The following is a 17765-nucleotide window of genomic DNA, read 5'->3' on the forward strand; positions in this document are numbered from 1 at the left end:
GGGAACTTTTTGCTTTTATCCGAGGGCCATTTTACAACTCTCTTGCCACCCAAGCTCTGCTGGCCGGGTCATGCTGGGAGCAGCGATACACTGCGGAAGGTGAAATGTTACAGTGTTGGTATCTTACACTAGCTCATGTCCGTCTTGTTCGTGGGAACGGGCTCACAGCAGATCTGCCAGGGAGCTGCGGCCACAGGGATAATTGAAACTCTCCAAAGGTGGGGGCCGCGCTGCAGTGCGCCGGGCTCACACCATCTTTATTAAACAAAATGGTTCCTGAGGCCTAGCTAAATTCAATAGGTTTGGGCAATGTCTTCAGCAGGTGAGCCATCCACTACCTGGGCCCTGGTGGTAAGGAGGGGACATCTGACGAGCCATGGCCCTCACCGGGGGAGGGGATGTAGGCGAGGGGGGTCTTTTGGACCAATCCTCCCCTACAGATGCCACTCCCTCCAGAAACTCGGGCAACCCCAGATAATAATTATTGATTCGCCAAGGGGGAACACTCCACCTTTTTACTCATATCAAGCACGACGATCAAAGGAGAGTGATCAGAGATGCCCTGGCCAAGAAGGTCGCCGCTCTCAACCTATGGACAGCCCTGGACTGTACAAAGAAGTAGTGTAACCTGGAAAGCGATTAATGTACCCCAGATAAGAACGAGAACATCTTGTTGCATGGATGCATCTCCCTTCACCAACCCCATTGCAAGAGCGAATTTAGTACAGTTTTGTGGGTGTGCTACCCTTCTTAGCCCTGGTATGCTTCTGATCTTGTACAGAGTCCATAACGTTGTTGAAATCTCCCCCAAAACCCATTTATCCACCTGAATGCTCAATAAGGCCATCTGGATTTCATTCAGCAGGTCTATTGTCAGGGTGGGGCATACTACCCCCCAAACCCCCAATATTCCTCCCACAGTTTCCCTGCATCCAGCGCAAATCGCCCTCTCGGATCATGTAACACAGCCCGGAGCTGAAAGGAGACCATCGTATATACCAATAGCAAAACACCCCACCCCCTTAGAGAAACCAGCGTGTAGTGATGTGCGATAATTTTTCCATTTAAAGAAGTTGCACTGTGTCCCCGCCAAGTGGGTTTCCGTCAAGAGGGCCATATCTGGGGAATGCCGATTAAGGGCTTGTAACACCAGTCGTCGTTTGATACTGGAGCCTAGTCCATTCTCATTCCATGTTAGCAGGGATAGTTACCTAATTGTGCCCACCCCTGCCATACAGCGAAAGCTGAAGCATCCTTCCTACCCAGGGAACCCTCTCCCATTCGTGGTCTGGACCAACAATGAACCCACCTCCCTGATTCCAACTCCTTCCTGTGCTCCCAACAACAAATCAGCTCAACCTAACTCGTGAAACCCAACTCGCAAACTGTAGTGCGAGCCAGCATACCCCAACGCTGCACTCCCCTCCCCCCCCCCCCCCCCACCAACTGTAGAACACCACCCACCCGGCACTTCCCCCCAACTAGAAGTACCTGTCACCCGAACCTACATAAACCAAACCATTTGAACACCTATTTGGGGTTGCCTGTAAGAGGCCTCCTAGCTCTTCCTAGTCCCCCGCCAGGGGCTGCTTCATAAAGGATTCCTGTCAGCGGCAGCCTTGAACCTCAGAATGTAAGTTGGGCGCCTTCCATCACTTCACTTCAAGGTATCCCATTTCTCCACTTCTTATCGGCCAACCCACTTCTCCATTCCCTGGGGTCTCGCCATCCACTTCGTCAATGCGTGATTTCTGCGTGTCAAACAAGATTGGGACGTCTCCATGCGGTCACCCCGAACAAGGCCAGTCTTTGGTGTCCCTGAGCACGGGCCGGAGAGGATATGAGTCTCCAACCAGTCCCAGGCTTCCTTGGGATTGTGAAATACATGCACTGTAGCATTGTAGTAGACTTTAAGCGCTGCCCGAAAGAAGAGTGCAACATTAGCTTCTTCTTCAACGCGTCAAAGGACTGTTTCGAACTTTGTACCTGCCTTGTGTAGTCTGGGAAGAGGCCCATTCGGTTACCATTGTAAGTGATTGGGCCCGTCGCCCTTTCCATGTGTAGAATAGTGTCTCAGCCTCTACAGTTAGGAGGCGTGCTATCACAGCGTGCGGGGGTGCCCCAGGCACAGGACTGCCCATTGGGACTCAGTTCTCGCTCAATTGGAAAAAAGTTAAGAGAGCTTTTTTGGTGCCATGAGGTCCGATAGCCAGCGCTCTAGAAATGGCTCCATACAGTGTCCCTTCTCTTTCTTCGGGAGTCCAAGTATGCAGAGATTATTGCGACAGGACCTACCTTCACTGTCCTCCGCTCGATTCTCTAGAGTGGTGAGTTTCTGTGACATCGTTGCCAGCTGTTCCTCCATCCTCCTTAGTGCATCCTCAATGTCCGATGTGCGCTGCTCTGTCCCTCCCACCCGCAACGTTAAATTGTGCAGATCTTGCCGTAGGAAGGAGACCTCGGAGGCCAAGCAATCAATTTTAGTTTCAACCAATGACCTGGAGTCACCTATGGTGGACATAATGTCTGTGAGTGATATTGTCTGCCCTCTCCAGTACTTTCCTCACATGCAGTTACCTGCTCCTGTGCTGAGGAAGATGGTGTAGGGACACTTGTTGTGTAGCGGCTAATTTTATTTTACACAGTCCCTTTCCGGGGTTTGTCTTTCGCCATACCCATGTGGTCTTCTAACCCCCACCCCCTTCCCAAGTGTACAGTCTCTACCTTTAACCCTCCAGATTCCCCCCACCTCTAGTGGGCAGTCAGCACCAGCCTCCGTGGTTTCACGAGCATCCAGAGGGGGATGGGGGTTCCTCAAATCCAAAGGCAAGTCAGTTGGGGCGAGAAGCGCGAATCACAAGCCTACAGTTTTAAAGCTATAAATGTGTTGCTCTCCATTCTTACTTGGAGATGGTCAAACCGTTGGCTACCAGTACCTCCTTTCAAGAACCCTTAGTAGTCCAGGATGAGCCTGTGGGGGCTACGTCTCAGGGTTCACGTGGTGGGAGCTTGTGCACACTGCACTGAACAACCACATCAGTTTCAGGGCAATCTGCGCCTTCCACTGGGTTACCATTAGCGCTGCTCCCCCTCACCCACACACAGATGTCTCTGCAGTCTCAGGTGACACTCCTCTGTAGTTTGGGTCTCTTGCGCTCCCCCAGTACACTTCTCAGTCACACAGGCATGGCGCTTAAGTGATGTTCAGCACCCCGTGTCCCATGTTCCTTCCACCACCAACAACTGGTATTCATGAGGAAAGGTATGGGACTCAGAGTTCAAGGCAGCTCCAGTCCCTACTGCCCATCGATTATGCTGCACGACAAGGTGGCCCTCAATAACCAGCTCTGTTGCTCCTTTCATGTCCTGGCACGTAGTTCATATGGTGCAGCACACTGGGATGTGCAGATTGCAGCAATTTTATCCTCGGATTCCACACTCACTTAGTGGGATCTCCAGCATGACGTTGCACCCTCTGCACCACGGAAGCTCCTGCTCCAACCTCACTGGGGGTTCCGCTCCACCACCAAATGTCGCAAAGTACATGCCGAGCAAGAGCTCTCCTTCTGGGGACCACCGCTGACTCTTACAAGTCAGGGTGGCTCCTCCGTCCACCAGCCATTGCCGCGCTTTAGAACTCCCGCCGTCTCGGCCACGCAACCAAGATGGCGAAACGGCACCATCGTCTTCAGCTGTTCACTGGAGCTCGCCAGAAGTAGGGTTCGCTGGCTCGGTTTTTCACCCCATTGTTGCTGGGGATAATGGCCCAATCTGCACCCGTGCCAGTGAAGCAATATATTGTCCGCTGCCACCGAAAGGTTTTCTATGAGGGATTACAGCAGCCCCAGCAGAGCAGTTCAGAATCGCGTCTGCATGAGCCGGATGCACAACAGCGCCCACCTCTCTTTATTTGCCTTTTAATGAGCAGGTCTTTTTTTGTCTTTTAAACAGTAAAACCTTAGCTCTGGAATGGTTACTGCTTAACGTAGATTTTTCACCGATGAATCGGAAGGAAAACACACTGTTCCCACTATACTGTTTTTGCCAGAGTGAACAGTTTACTAAATTTACTTGAATCAAAGATATGAGACTGAACATCACTATCGGGACTAATTCCCAACTGCAGTGTAGCATATTTACGAGTATTGTGCACTAGACATCCCCCAGATGGCACCATTCTCTGTTTCTCATTTGTTTGTTTTTTGTTCAGTAAAAGAAAATAGTACTACTTTGGAATCAGGCTCCTGATACTGGTTGAATCAAACATGCACCATATTTTATCTTATGTCTGTGCTTGGGGAAAATGAATGTGCATAACCCCATACGCACAGACACCCTTCCCCTCGGACCTAGTCCCTCCAACCTAAATTTCTTTGCCATCCCAGCATCGCTCACCTCACATTGAAGACTAAACACCTCTGAAAACGAGAAGCAGGGAGTGACAGATATGTCCCAGACATTTGATCCTCCCATTCAAATCTTGAGGCTGTCATTAAATGCAGTTCATGGATACAAACACTTTTTTATGTTGAGTGTTGGGGAAAAATGAAGTGAACACCCATCCCAGTTTGCAATATGTGTTTAGTGATTCAAGCATACAACATTTTGATCATTTACATATTTGTCAAGTATAAACATATGTGGTCATTCTTACGTTCCCAAAATGAGCTTTGAATTCATCCAGAACAGCCATGAACCCCCATTGGTGCTATTAGTGCTTCTCCTTTCTCATAGGGGTAGTTTAAAATACTACAATAGGAGTGTATTAGATTGTTCATATTGGAATAATAAAAACTATCAGAAGCTTGCAGGAGATGATGATGAATTTTAAGCAGTGCGCCTGACTTTCAATTCGATTGTATATTCTGTAAAATTCAGTTATATTAATAATTGGACCCTGCTGCCACAACCTAAAAACAGCTGCAATTCACCTAGCAGCCACAATCAAATACAACTTTACAAAAAATCACTTAAATACAATGTGCTGGGTCTTGTTAATAATAGTAACCAATACAAATTCAGAAATTGGATTTTGAAATGTTTCTTTATTAGGAGCATTGTTCCAGAATCATATTTATATACATTGGAAGGATCTGTGTGTCATACGTCTCATATGTATGTATTCCAAATGTATGAATGATCATAAACCATGAACATTTTCAAACCTGGTTTGTATGCCTAATTCATAAACATAATTAATATATTCCCTAAGTGACAACCCGTAAAATAAATGTGAACATATTGTAAATGCCGACACAAACCCATTGATGCACGGGCATTGTGTTTCACACCAAAGGGGTTTTATCAAGGCTTGGATAATATTAATCACTGTACTTAAAAGCCATGGGAGAAAAGGGGAAAAAATTAAAAAAGAGTGGATGATGAGTTTAGGAAATTGAAACGTATACAATAGTTTCCCAAGTCATTGCAAATTCCCAAATGAATGTGTAATAGGGTGTTTACCTAAGCCTCAATTCACCGTTCTTGGTTTAGTCTGTCACTACCACTGCTATTCAAAATTCCGTACTGATATTTATGTATCTGAAAGTATTAGAAAAGTAGTTTGTATAGGAAACTAATAATAAAATATGGACTTGTTTCTTCTTTTTAGCTCAATATAGTCCCAATGTGGGTCTAAATTAACTCCAAATAGCCCAACTAACCTTTAAATTAGCATTAGTGAGGACACCATCTTTCTATTCAAGCAGCGTTCCATGCAAGTTTTCAGTGCCAATATTATTCAAGGAGTAGTTCCCATACTTTGTATCCTTAAATATGCAATATATGTTCTTTAGAAACTGAAAGCCCTAGAACTCCCGGTTGGAGAGATGGTTGCCCTGAAGATCCTGTTTATATATACATACATTCTAATGGCTTCTTTCGCTGTCTATGTGTCACTCCAAACCCTCTGCGGTCCAGCAATATCGTTGACAGCTCTCTTTCCGCGGTGCTGTCAACGGCTCTGCTTCCTGCTGCGCGTACTCTGTAAAACCGCATGCCTTCTCTCCCTGCGTCAGCTTCTGCTGGCGCTTTCCCTTCTGCTTCAACATCCACTGCTTTTTGTCCTTGAGTCGCCTTCCGGACTTCATCAGTTGTTCTCCTAACTGCTTTTGCATCTGCTACTCTGCCTTTCACCTGTGGATCATTTCCACATTTAAATGTCCCGCTTAGGTGATTTGAATTGAAACAACTAGAACGCAGTCTTCTTAGTAGCACCATTGAGCATCATCAATTCTTTGTTCCACTTCCCAGTACCATAGGCATTATGGATCTTGAAGTCCATAGTGGTTTTAAGTTTTCCATGCTTATTTTGGTTTTGATTTATTGTTGAACTGAAAGTAATCAGAGCTAGGAGATGTGATGTGAATAGCAGTTACATTGCTTGACTCTACTTTACAATATGCCATCAAAGTTTCAGGGAGAACAGAGGAATCGTGAGTCACAGGAGTTACCACGTCCTCCTGATATGAGTCTCCTCCCACATAATCCTCCCTCATAATACCGCCCCCAGGGTCAGGATCAGGTAGTGGCTGCCTTCCCCTGGCCACATGAGAGGAGACCCATACCAGGGTTTTAGTGATGATTTCACTGGATTCATCACATAAAGCTACACAAATATATTCTAATGGGTTTTCCGGCTCCATTTTAGCCACCCCTTTGAAGGCATATTAAAATAAGAAACTTTCTGTGTATTCAGGGTCCGGTCCAGCGGTTCCTGTGTCGTGCTGTTGCACCACCCCTCCCCGTTCCAATAACCCCTCACTCTCTCTCATACCCACACTCCCAGAAATCCTACACAACAAACCTGGACCCCTCTTTGATCCACACCAATACAATAACAAATGCAATAAAACAAAAACACCAAAATATGTTTTGTTCTGATGCCCCCTTTATATTGGGCGGGGTAATCCCAGGCCCACTCAATATACAGAGCCTCTACCCTTGTTCCTCTCTTTTCTCTAAGTGATACAGTAATGTCTTCTTCCCCCAATCGGGAAGGATCCCGTTTCTCTCTTATTCCATATAATACTAAAAAATATGTCAAAAACCCGAATGCCACATGGTCTTTCTACTCAACACCCACACATCAATCGCTGCGTCACCACTTCCCTCCACATTCACCAACATTCACGCTTACGCCTTTTAACCCCCTCCAACGTTTTCTCCTGCAAAAGGTGCACTTACAACTTTCCTCCATCACAGAGTCCCATCAACGGCTTGCGCGATCCGGGAGAAGACAGGAATTCTGGCAACACAGCTCCTGTAAACCACTCCCATGTTGGGCACAAGGGACTGGTCGCTGCAGGTGAGCGCGGCCCCTTGGCATGTGTGGCCATGAATCCTCCGTCCCTGCAGAGGAGTCTGGGATCACGTCCGGGCCACCCAATTTGTTGGGCAGACCACCAACAAACAGACAGTAAAAACAATCCTCTTGCAAGGATAACAAAGTTGTATTTCTCATAGAGAAAGAAAAAAGCGTGCCAGTAGGGGCATTTAGTTCCAACTGCCACAGAGTGCACTGGTTAGTTCAATGCAAGCAACACATTATAAGGAGCAATGTTTTCACCCATTACGCATACAGTATACAGTGTTCATTCCCCACCCTCATTAGCTGTTCCCTATGTATAAATCACCCGTTCCCTATAGGGCCTCTGCCGATTGGCTGCAGTTACTCTATGCCAATCCCCTTCAACATGGTCTTGCGCCTTACCACCATAGGTTCTATGAACATATTTGGCGGGCCATTCAAGAATGGTTCCCTCCCCAAGGACAACTCGCGCAATGTGCACCTGGTGGTTGAACATGAGCTCAGTGGATTATGTGAGGGGTCAGTAATGCAAGCCAGACAACTGTTTGATGTTTTTTTCAATGTATGCCATTTTATTCTTAAAAGAAATACATTCAAAATGTGTCCTGACCCTTAACCTTGGCCCTCACTGGCAAGTCAGCCTTCCAGTTAGGGCCAGGTCAAAGGCCTTTAAACCTGATCCAAGACTCCCTTTGGCGCCAGACTCAGAACCATCATGAAGACCAACATTAGAATGGGACTATTTACTTGGGACTATTTAACTTGGGGTTTCAGCCAACATGGAGGCACACACATAGCTCAGTTACAAGGAACTGAGCTATGCGGTCTAGTCTTTTGGTTTGGCAGGCCTGGGACTACTTTCCCTGGACTAATTTGGGTGTGGCAGACCTGGGACTATTTTACCTGTACTACTTTACCTGAGACTATTTAAACCACACCCAAACAGCACAACAAGCTTCGTGTTATTCTGCTGTGGGCAGCGTAACGCTCACCGTGTCCAGTTATTTGATGCCAGCTTACCTGAAACCAAGGACCTGCAGAGAGAGAAAGAACACTACGAAACTTACCTGAAATAGTATTCTGTCTTCAATCCATCGCGACTTCAGTTCCACTCACCTGAAGGTACGAACTTCATCAAAAAATTGGGAGTTGCGGGGGTGTCCCCCGCATGTTCCGTGCAATAATATCGGCACACAAAACGGCCATTTTTCAGCGATATTTTTGCATGGCGAGATTTTTGTGGCGACATTATTACATGGAACCGGGATACCATAACCTGGAAAGAGGAGGAAGAAATAAGCGTTTACTCACGTTTCCTCCCCAATGAAGAAAGCCACACACTTCTTACCTGGGTAGTCATCTCCTGGTCAGTATCATTGCTGGAACATCACAGCGCTCGGCGAGGAACATCACGACCTGCAAGGAGAGAAAAGACAAAGGTTAGCAATATAAAAGGCGAAATAGCGCCGCGTATCGCGTATTACTCACCAGACAGCATCGCGCACACCGCGCTTTCGCCTACCGGCCCATGCTGGCCGGCCCATGCTCATCTTCAAACTGCATGGCAACACCAAAATACCTTTCCATACCTAAAAGGAAAGAAGCAAGACATTATTATTTGAACTAAGAGGAACATAAGAACTGCATATAAAGACTGTAAAGCAGCAAACCTACGGAGTCGCAGCAGGCCTGGATTCCCACAGGGGGCTTGCATCAGTGAAGTAACCTGGTCGCTGCTCGCCCCCCACATCTACGCGCCCCTGCCACGAGGAGCAGGACGGAGAATCCACCTTTTATAATATTAAGGTGAGGAGAAGGCCCAAGGGCGAGGAAGGAGTTGAGGCCAAGGGAGGTGGTAAAACATAAAGACAATCTGGTATTGAATCCAGCTCTCCTATGTTGCAGACCCATCTTTACCCAGAAGCCTCATCAAGGGACCAGGAGAGGGTTCGAGAGTGCAAATCATCCAACCAGGGCTGGGTGGCGTCCTCGTGGCTACCAGGTGAGCGTAACAAAATGCTTCATTATCCTTACTGTGCTGAGGATTTCCCTGCCTAACCAAAGCTAAGGGGAAACACTGCAACACAGTATAACTGGCCCTCACACTAAACAACAAATACACAAAGAAAATATATAGCAATACAACATGATCAACCTTCAGTCTCATGAACTGCAACATCCACAACTGCCAGGGATAGACAGTTCTTGATTAACAGTGAGTATTTTCTTAGTTACAGTTTTAGAATTCACAATGGGTATACTTGTCAGGATGACTTCAGTGCTGCAGCTCCACTGCAACAACTTCACTTCTACTTGATTCACTTTGAGAACAGTCACCTTTGTCTCACAATGTTGCATCTACTGACAACCAGATATACCACCACAGCTTCAGTACCTTGGACTACTACCACAGCTCCAGTGATTTGTACTTCTAGATAGACTTCGACAAGATACACTTCAAAGTACTTCAACAACTTCCAATAGGCAAGGCACTCTTCCTCTCGAAAGGGACAGCCTCTTTGCCTATGCCACAATAACAACCTGGGTTTACCTTTAAGACTCACTTCTCTCTGTCTTCTTCAGTCTCTGGCGCTACAGAAGCCTTGGTGCCACTCTCTTAGCTTCAGGTAATGCTTGCACACTTGTATTGTAGGTCAAATGAACTAGTATTACTTTCACAGTAAAGTTAGATTGCTTCTTAACTTTGAGAAAGGCTGGTTTAACTGTTAATATGGGGCGACTCTTCGCTTGGGCAATGCTTGTTCTCTTCTTCAGTAATATATGCACTTTAAGAAGGGTATGCCGCGTTAGACCAAAGAATAGTGTTCAGTCTTTCTTTAGGAATCACAATTAGACACATAGAATAACTCTTTGATGTAGTTTTGTAAGTTTAAAGATTGGTATGAAATTGTATTCCTGTTAAATTGAAGGATAGAGTTCAGTCCTCCTTTTGGGAATCACAATTATGCACACGCAAGCACTTCTTCATGTAGTTTTCACATGTTAAAGGTTTCAACAATGGTGTTATCAAGATCAGGTATTCGGTAATGGTCTTTGTAAAGTTCACTCCTTAATTAGTGACACACGACCACGCCTTTAGATAGTAACATAGATAGTACCAGTCTTTTAAAGATTGAACAATGGGTTTAAGCAGCGTTCGCTTCTCACACTAGTAAAATGAATTTCCCGTTATTCGCAAGTGCTGGATAGTTCAGCTTCAACTCTTATGCGAGTGAACAGAAGGTGTTAGAACGCTGTGCTTCACTTGCTCTGTGGGTCGCACTGCCCCCACGCCTTCTGCTTCTGGCTTCTTAGGCACCAACAACCTTCTTCTGTGAAGGTATTGCTGGTCCGGCCACATGTTTTTGGGCCCCTCTTGCTGCTGAGACCCACGGCTTGATAACTGCTCTTGCCTCGGTCTCCAGTGCATGCTCTGCATGGCAACCACAGCAATCGGGCTCACATGGGGGAAAGACAGCTCCCCTGCATGCCTTCCGCTGTACAGCCTCTGCACGAGTTTGGGGGAACAGGACCCTCTCCGAACAACCAGGTGAAATTAGCTGTCTCCACATTCCGGCGTCCCTCTTATTCTCCCACTTCTGCTTGGTTTACCAGCCTTGTGCCTTCTTCGTTGTGCTTCTACTGCTACAACTTGCATTCCAGTCATAGTTCTAGCTCCTTCCTCTGCACCTTTAAAGTGTGTCTTTAAGTGTTCGACCCATCCTAATAACGCACAGGTGGTATGGGCTAGGAAGGCTGTCTTAAATTGCTATGAGTTCCTGACGCATGTCAGACTGGTAACACCTCAGAAAACTAATTAGGCAGATATGGAAGGAATTCTAGGCAAATGTATCAGCCGCCCATAAGTCTTCCATGATTGGACTGGATTACGCTTAGGTAGAAATTTGGCATAAAAGTATGGAACTCGATGCAGAAAGATAAGGAGATTTGATAACCATTAAATAAACCGATCTGCAGATTTGATATGCTGCATTATGCTTCCCCCTTGCTGCAAATGATCACTGCCTTAATGCCAATAAGACTGAGATCTTTCTCATTGGGACCCCAGCTCCCGCCTTCCCTCCATCCCTCTGGCCGCCCTCTATGGGTTCCCTCCCCTCTCCCGCTGTGAGTCAAAAAAGCTTGGTGTCATCTTTGACTCCTCTCTCTCCTCCTTTCCTCACATCACGGACCTTGTCAAGAAAGCCCACTATCAGCTGCACCTCCTCAGAGGCATTCTCCCTTTCCTCACCTTTCCCAAGAAACTCAATGTCTCCCGAGCTCTGGTCCCCTCAAGGCTGGACTACTTCAGCCTCTTCCTCAATCTTGCTTTATCATCCCTTCATCCCCTTCTACTAATCCAGAACAGGACTGCAAGACTTATCCTTGACCTCAAGCCCAGCGACCGCATTTCTCCAGCCGTAAAATCTCTCCACTGGCTCCCGGTTGCTGCTAAAGTCAAGTTCAAGACCCTCTGTATCATCCGCAAGACTTTCTGGGGCCTGGGTCCCCGCTACATCCAACTCTCTCTCCCTAAATACCTCCCTACTAGAGCTCTTTGTTCTTCTAGCTCCAACTCTCTGCAGATCCACCGCTTCTTGAAGCAGAGAGTGGGGGGTAGAGCGGTCTCCTGTGCATTAGCCTCCCTCTGGAAAGATCTCCTTGCCCTGCTCAGGCTTGAGCCGGATCTCCTTAAGTTCTGGAAGCTCCTCAAGACCCTCCTTTTCTCCCTCTCCCCCCTGGCTAACATCCCTGTCTGCCTCAGTGACTGGCTGCCTGGTTCCCTCTGAGTTCTACAGGGCACCAGGCCCCGCCTGGCCAGTCCACCCTCTACATGCACTTAGCATTTGAACACCACCCCCTGCACTCCTTTAAATCCCTGGCACTTGCCCTCCTGGCTTCCCCTTAGCACTCGCCTAGCCCCGGTGGGCCTCTTCTCTCTCCTCTTTACCCTGCACTTCCTGTCCCACCCTAGCACGTTGCATTTGGGCAGACAGGCACTACCCCCCAGCCCCTCACACTTCTTATTACGGCACTTGCACAATCCGAATGTCGCATGGCCTAGTAGGACCGTTATTGTTATCTTGCTCCCTTGTTCTCCCCCTAATTTTTATCTTGTGTCACCTTTAAACATCATTTGTTGTATAGGTGCCATACAAATATCCAATAAATAGGTAGTTGCATTTGAAACAAGAAAACAATCAGCTATGCTCCAAATGTGTACAAGCTTGGATAATTTAAACTACCTTGGTTTGCAACATTTAATTCCTGAAAACGTATGTGGTGTGATGCGTGTTGCATGCCAATATGTAGTAATAATGATAATAATAATAATAATGTTAAATTGCTGCTACAGTTTTGCCATTTGGTAGAACTACAAATAAAAGTTGAAAAATGCAAAAGTGCGGGCAAGTGCAGTTAGACTGCAGTGTCTGCCGTGAACACTGTCTTTTCTGCTTTCCCTGCTGTCAAGGTGGTTGGAGGACAGGCAGAGCTTGGCTGGTGGCGCAAAGCACTGGCAAGTGCAGTTGGACGGCAGTTGAACTGCATTTGGACCACATGATTACAGTGAAGTATGACCCGTTGTCCGCCACATTGTCCTGACAAGACCACATGTGTAAGGTAGGATTTACAACCTTAACTCTTGTTGCCATCGATTTCGGTTAGACTGTTTTGATTTGGAGTCGCAAACCCAGGTTTAACCGCAGTAGGCCGTGTAAGGAAGGCATGGTATCAAAGCAAGACAGACACAAGTGATCACAGTTCAAGGGTGTTTATTAAACTGTAAAATGGGTGAGATAAACGCCTAATCTAACCCTAAATCTAAGATGGGAGCAAGCTACGACCATCAAATAATAATAATAATACAGTCCTAGTGGAGTCTAGTCCAATATAAAGGGCCTATACTAAAAAAGCCTATTGCCAATCCTTACTGCTATGCTACAAAATAGTGTAAGGTAATGTTTCACAAGAAAAGAAAGAAGTGTTCTCAAAATGATAAGTCAGGATGTTATGGCCGGGGTCTCCATGCCCCACGTTTTTAGCACGGGACAAGTTAGGACTCTCGTGCACAGCACACTCCTGGGCTTCTGGCACAAGCTTACAGTTCCTTTTCTCTATATCAGGGCCTTCTGTGCTCAAGTCTCTTCTGAGGGGCCTGATATGCCAAAACAAACAGTTGTTTCTGATAACCCTCATGTCGGGTGATTACTCGTCAACCTAGGATCCCCCTCAGCTGGGCTCTGATCCTTCTTTCAGCGTTAGCTTCTCAAAGCATTTGGCAATTTAAACAAAGGCTTCTGAAGGGCGATAATGTCTCGCTGGGTCACTCTGTTATTCTATGGCAAGTGTGTGCTTCACAATAGTTCCCCTTAGCCGGGTGCAAACGCCAGTTTCACAATTCCCTCAGTCGGGTTCACACTTTCCACAGTTCACAATTTCCCCAACGTGTCAAGGACTTTCCATTGTACAAGGGGTTTGGCTTTATCCTTGTATGACTACCTTGACACCTCACGCCGGCCTTCCCTACTGCCTCTTGGTACTTGTAGTTTCACTGTTTTCCCGTTCATTACTTTCCTTGCCCAGGAGCGGGGTACCAGCCAGAGATCTTCGAATGAGTGCCCATGTGGCGACGGACCACTCTATCTCTGGTACCAAGTTTGTTCACAAAAGATCTCTGTATCTTAATATTTTTAATGTTGCCACTGCAACATTGAGCCTAACATAGTCCGGCCCACTATCAGGTTCTTCCGACTCATCAGCTGTCCTAAACTCGTTGGCGTTGCTGTTGCCGCTGGAGTCAAGTGCCACAATGGCAACTAAGTCTCCCCGCCCTGGCAATCGGGGCGGGAGGGTTTCATGTACCGCTGACATCCGTCACACTATTCGCCATCTGCAATTCCCGGTCTTGTTTCTTTCGTCGGAGGCTTCGCGGGTCTGGGTTGAAAAGAGCAAGGGTAACTCCCTCATTGACCTCCTTTCAGGTCTCGCCGCCTTTCTCATCCATTTGAACTGCCGTTCTGGAATAGCTGCTTCCTCATGCATTCGGCCTTGCTTAGAGTGTGCTCTTGTGCTCTGCCTTTTATCCCAGTGGGAAAGGGAAAGTGCAGTCAGGTGTGTGTAGTGGTCGGCAATGGCCTGACTCTGCCTGACCCTTGTGTTGGGATATGTCAGGTAAACGGCTTTGGTTTTAGTCTGTTGTCGTTCACGGTGTGAGAAAGTGTTTGTGTTTGGAAAAGGTGGAGTTTCTAAGTATCCTACTGGGTAGAATGGGGGAAAGCTGTCATAAGCAAGAAGATACTGCGTCTCACCCCTCAGTGTCCCTCTTCCACTCTCCGAAACCCCCCATCTAGGTGATCCTCCCGCACTTGTCCACCCCCAGGAACTGAATCCAATAGCGATGGCCGTGCCCTGGCCACCTGGATGATAGATCCCTGTGGACTAGTGGGTGAGGCACCCTCAGGTTTCTCAGACGTGACGCGGTCCTTTTGAGTACAGTGACTGTGTGGAAGTGCAAAGAGTGTTTGCGTGCTAACCGGTCCAGTTCGACATTCTTGGAAAGACGTTTCTCCAGCATGGGGTCTGGCATGGATTCACATGCTCATGAATATTCCCTGTCGTCAGGCTGGGAATCCTCGGTAAAGAAAAAATCAGTATCAGTTTCGTTTCTGATCTGTCTTTCGTAGTAGTAACCAATCACTGATCTCTGCGTCATACTGACCACAGCCAATGACTGCCCTCTACCTAAGCCCCGCCTCTGGCAGCCATCTTCAGATTTTTACCGCATGTTCAAGTGTTGGGAGTCCTCGTGCTTAGCTCTCTAGCTTTTACTGCGTGTTTCGTGCTTTTTCAGGTGAATTTTCACATTTTTTCGGTTAATCGAGCCTCAAGCTCCACCGTTTCTACTCCCGTTAACGGCTACCCATTGCAGGATTTTCTTACGCCCCTCAAGGGTGAAGATTTAGTCGAATCAACTTCTTGGAGGATTCCAGAAGATTCGCGGCCTACTTCGAGATGGCCCAGGATGCGAGTTCGTCGCCCGGACCCAAGCTGTTTCGCAGCTGCCCTGGATGCGGGCTGCAGAATGTGTTTAAGGAAGACAAACATTCGCGATGCCTCTACTGTCTTCATAGGGACAAGACTCATGTAGAGAAGGACTGCCAGTTCTGCAAGAACTTGTCGGAGCGGACCCTGAGGGACCGTCGATCCCGTCTCGCAAGCTGGTTGGAGAAGGGCTCGACGGGTGAGAAGAAGAAAGGGTCCGAGCGGGCTTCTAAGTCCTGAGCGGGCGCCCCGGCGACGGGGGCCCAACACCAGGCCAAGTGCCGCAAGTCCGCTGGCTCCGGGAGCGCCGAAAGGTCGGGCTCTTCGGTCGCCAGGCAGGGCGCTCCTTCCCTGGCACCGTCAACCACGAGCCAACGCTCCGGTTCGGGGAACAGAAAGTCCGAGACCCCGGGTAAGCTTCGGGAGAAGCCCCGTCCGATCTCGGGAGAGGGGGAGCGAGGCGTTGCCCCTCCCCGGAAGGAGAGGGCCCGGGACGCACCTAAGGTGGTGAAGGCCCCTACCCAGCAGGCGAAGGCCTCTATCGAGGCTATCGCGGCGACTCTGGCCAAGCCGGCAGAGACACTGCCAGCGGAGACCGCCTCCGGGACTAGAGTTTCCCTGCCGCCAAGGAGGGAATCCTCTTTTCAGCCCATCGTCGTGGCCGCCATGATGGAAGAAGCGAGGGGGGGCACGGTGCCCTCCTCGAGCTCGGAGTCAGCCTCGGAGGAGGAACTGACCGAGGCCGTGAGGAACCTCGAAGTCCAATTCGAGAAGGTTCGATCCCGAAAAGAAGATCCTCGGGAGATAACCGAGGAAGACGACGATGGTGAGGAAGAGCGGCCTTCCCTTCCGGCGCAGCCGGATCCTAGGCCTCAGATGGCTCGGCGGCCATTTTGTCTGCCATCCAGTCCTTATGCTCTGAGATAAGGACGAGATTCCCACGGCCCAGGCCGGAGGACCCGCAACCTGGCCCGTCGGGAAGTCCTCAGAACAAACAACGGAGGACCCAGCCCTCTCCTCCGCTCGCCCTCGTAAGGCCTACAGTTCCCTCCTCATCCTCCCACGAGTTGGGAGATGACGGTGCGTTGGGCTCGACGACGGGTTCTGAGGGCGATGACGACGGAACGGGTCTCCCGTCTCACGGGCCTCGCCGCCCGACGAGATTGGCTCATTCCACGCCATGATCGCCAGGGCGTCCGAATTGTTCCAGCTCTGCCCGGAGGAGCAGAAAAAGGAAGGTTTCCTCTATCAGCGCCGGGAGGCCAAGAAGAAGACGGTCATCGCGGTGCCCCTAATCGATGACATCTGGGAGGAGGGCCTGTCGGTTCTCAAAAACCCCTCCACGGCACCAGCCAAACGGGACCGGTACGAGAAGAAGTACCTGGTCCCCGAAACCGCTCCCCTGTGCCTCAGGGCCCAGCCAACTCGGTTGTCTCGGCGGCGGCGAAGAAGAAAGCGGCGGGGTCAGTAGCCTCGACGTCGAATTCCCCGCCGGATGGCGAGGGAAAGAAGTTGGATGCCATGGGGCGGCGGGTCATTTCGTCGGCGGCGACGACGATCAAAGCGGCCAACGCCCTGGCGATCGTGGCCCGTTACGACAGGGAGCTCTGGTTTAAGCTGGCCCCCATATTGGACTTCCTGCCGGACGACAAGAGGTCCGAGGCCCTGGAAATACTGCAAGAGAGCGAGGTGGCGTCGGACCACGCCATAACGGTGGCAACCGATATTGCTGATACCGGGTTCCGCCAGCTGGGCAACGGTGTTTGCCTACGACGACGGGGTTGGCTCCGGGCGACCGACTTCCGTCAGGACGTCCAGACCAGGGTGTTGGACATGCCGTTCGACGGCAGCAACTTGTTCGGGAAGGCGGTGGACGAATCCCTCCAAGCCATAAAAACAGACACAGAGACGGCCCGCGCCCTAGGAGCCCTTCAGCAACGGCGGCCCTTTCGGAGCTCCGGAGGCAGACAGGTTGCCTCCAAGGGATCCAGCGGTGGTCGCCATCTTCCACCACGACCCGGCGTCGCTGAACCTGCAGGCTTGGCTCCTGCAGCGCTAGAGTTTGGAGGCTATGATATACCGGCCCATTGCAGAGAGGTTCTTGCGAAGGCCAGGGTGTCCTCGACTCTCAAATGCTATGGTCATAAGTGGAAGAGGTTCTCTATCTGGTGCCGAGCACAGAAGATCAACCCCCTATGGATTACGCCCCTCAAGTGCTGCCGTACCTGCTATCGCTGGCAAAGGCTGGGCTAGCCCATGCCTCCATTAAGATTCATCTGGCGGCGATCTCCAGATATACCAGAACCACAGGACGGACGTCCCTGTGGTCCCATCGACTGGTAAAAGAGTTTATGAAAGGACTGTTCCGGTCGTTCCCGCCGGTGAAGGCCCCGGCCCCGGCGTGGGAACTTAA

At 49.1% G+C, this 17765-nt stretch overlaps 1 protein-coding gene across 11 annotated transcripts in view; it reads left to right on the forward strand.

Moving 5' to 3' along the window:
• The window catches only part of ZMYM4 (zinc finger MYM-type containing 4), a 1943772-nt gene that overhangs the window by 151699 nt on the left and 1774308 nt on the right, over positions 1 to 17765 (forward strand). Inside the window, exon 1 of one of the 11 annotated variants that reach the window (XM_069622587.1) lies at positions 12910 to 12931. The exons of the other annotated variants lie outside the window; for them this stretch is intronic. The gene's annotated coding sequence lies outside the window, so the exon portion shown is untranslated. Of the gene's footprint in view, positions 1 to 12909; positions 12932 to 17765 lie in introns of those variants that run through there. 11 annotated transcript variants of the gene reach the window in all.

Source organism: Ambystoma mexicanum, chromosome 11 (assembly GCF_040938575.1).
Source record: "Ambystoma mexicanum isolate Mex_15411 chromosome 11, UKY_AmexF1_1, whole genome shotgun sequence".
NCBI classification, from domain to species: domain Eukaryota; kingdom Metazoa; phylum Chordata; class Amphibia; order Caudata; family Ambystomatidae; genus Ambystoma; species Ambystoma mexicanum.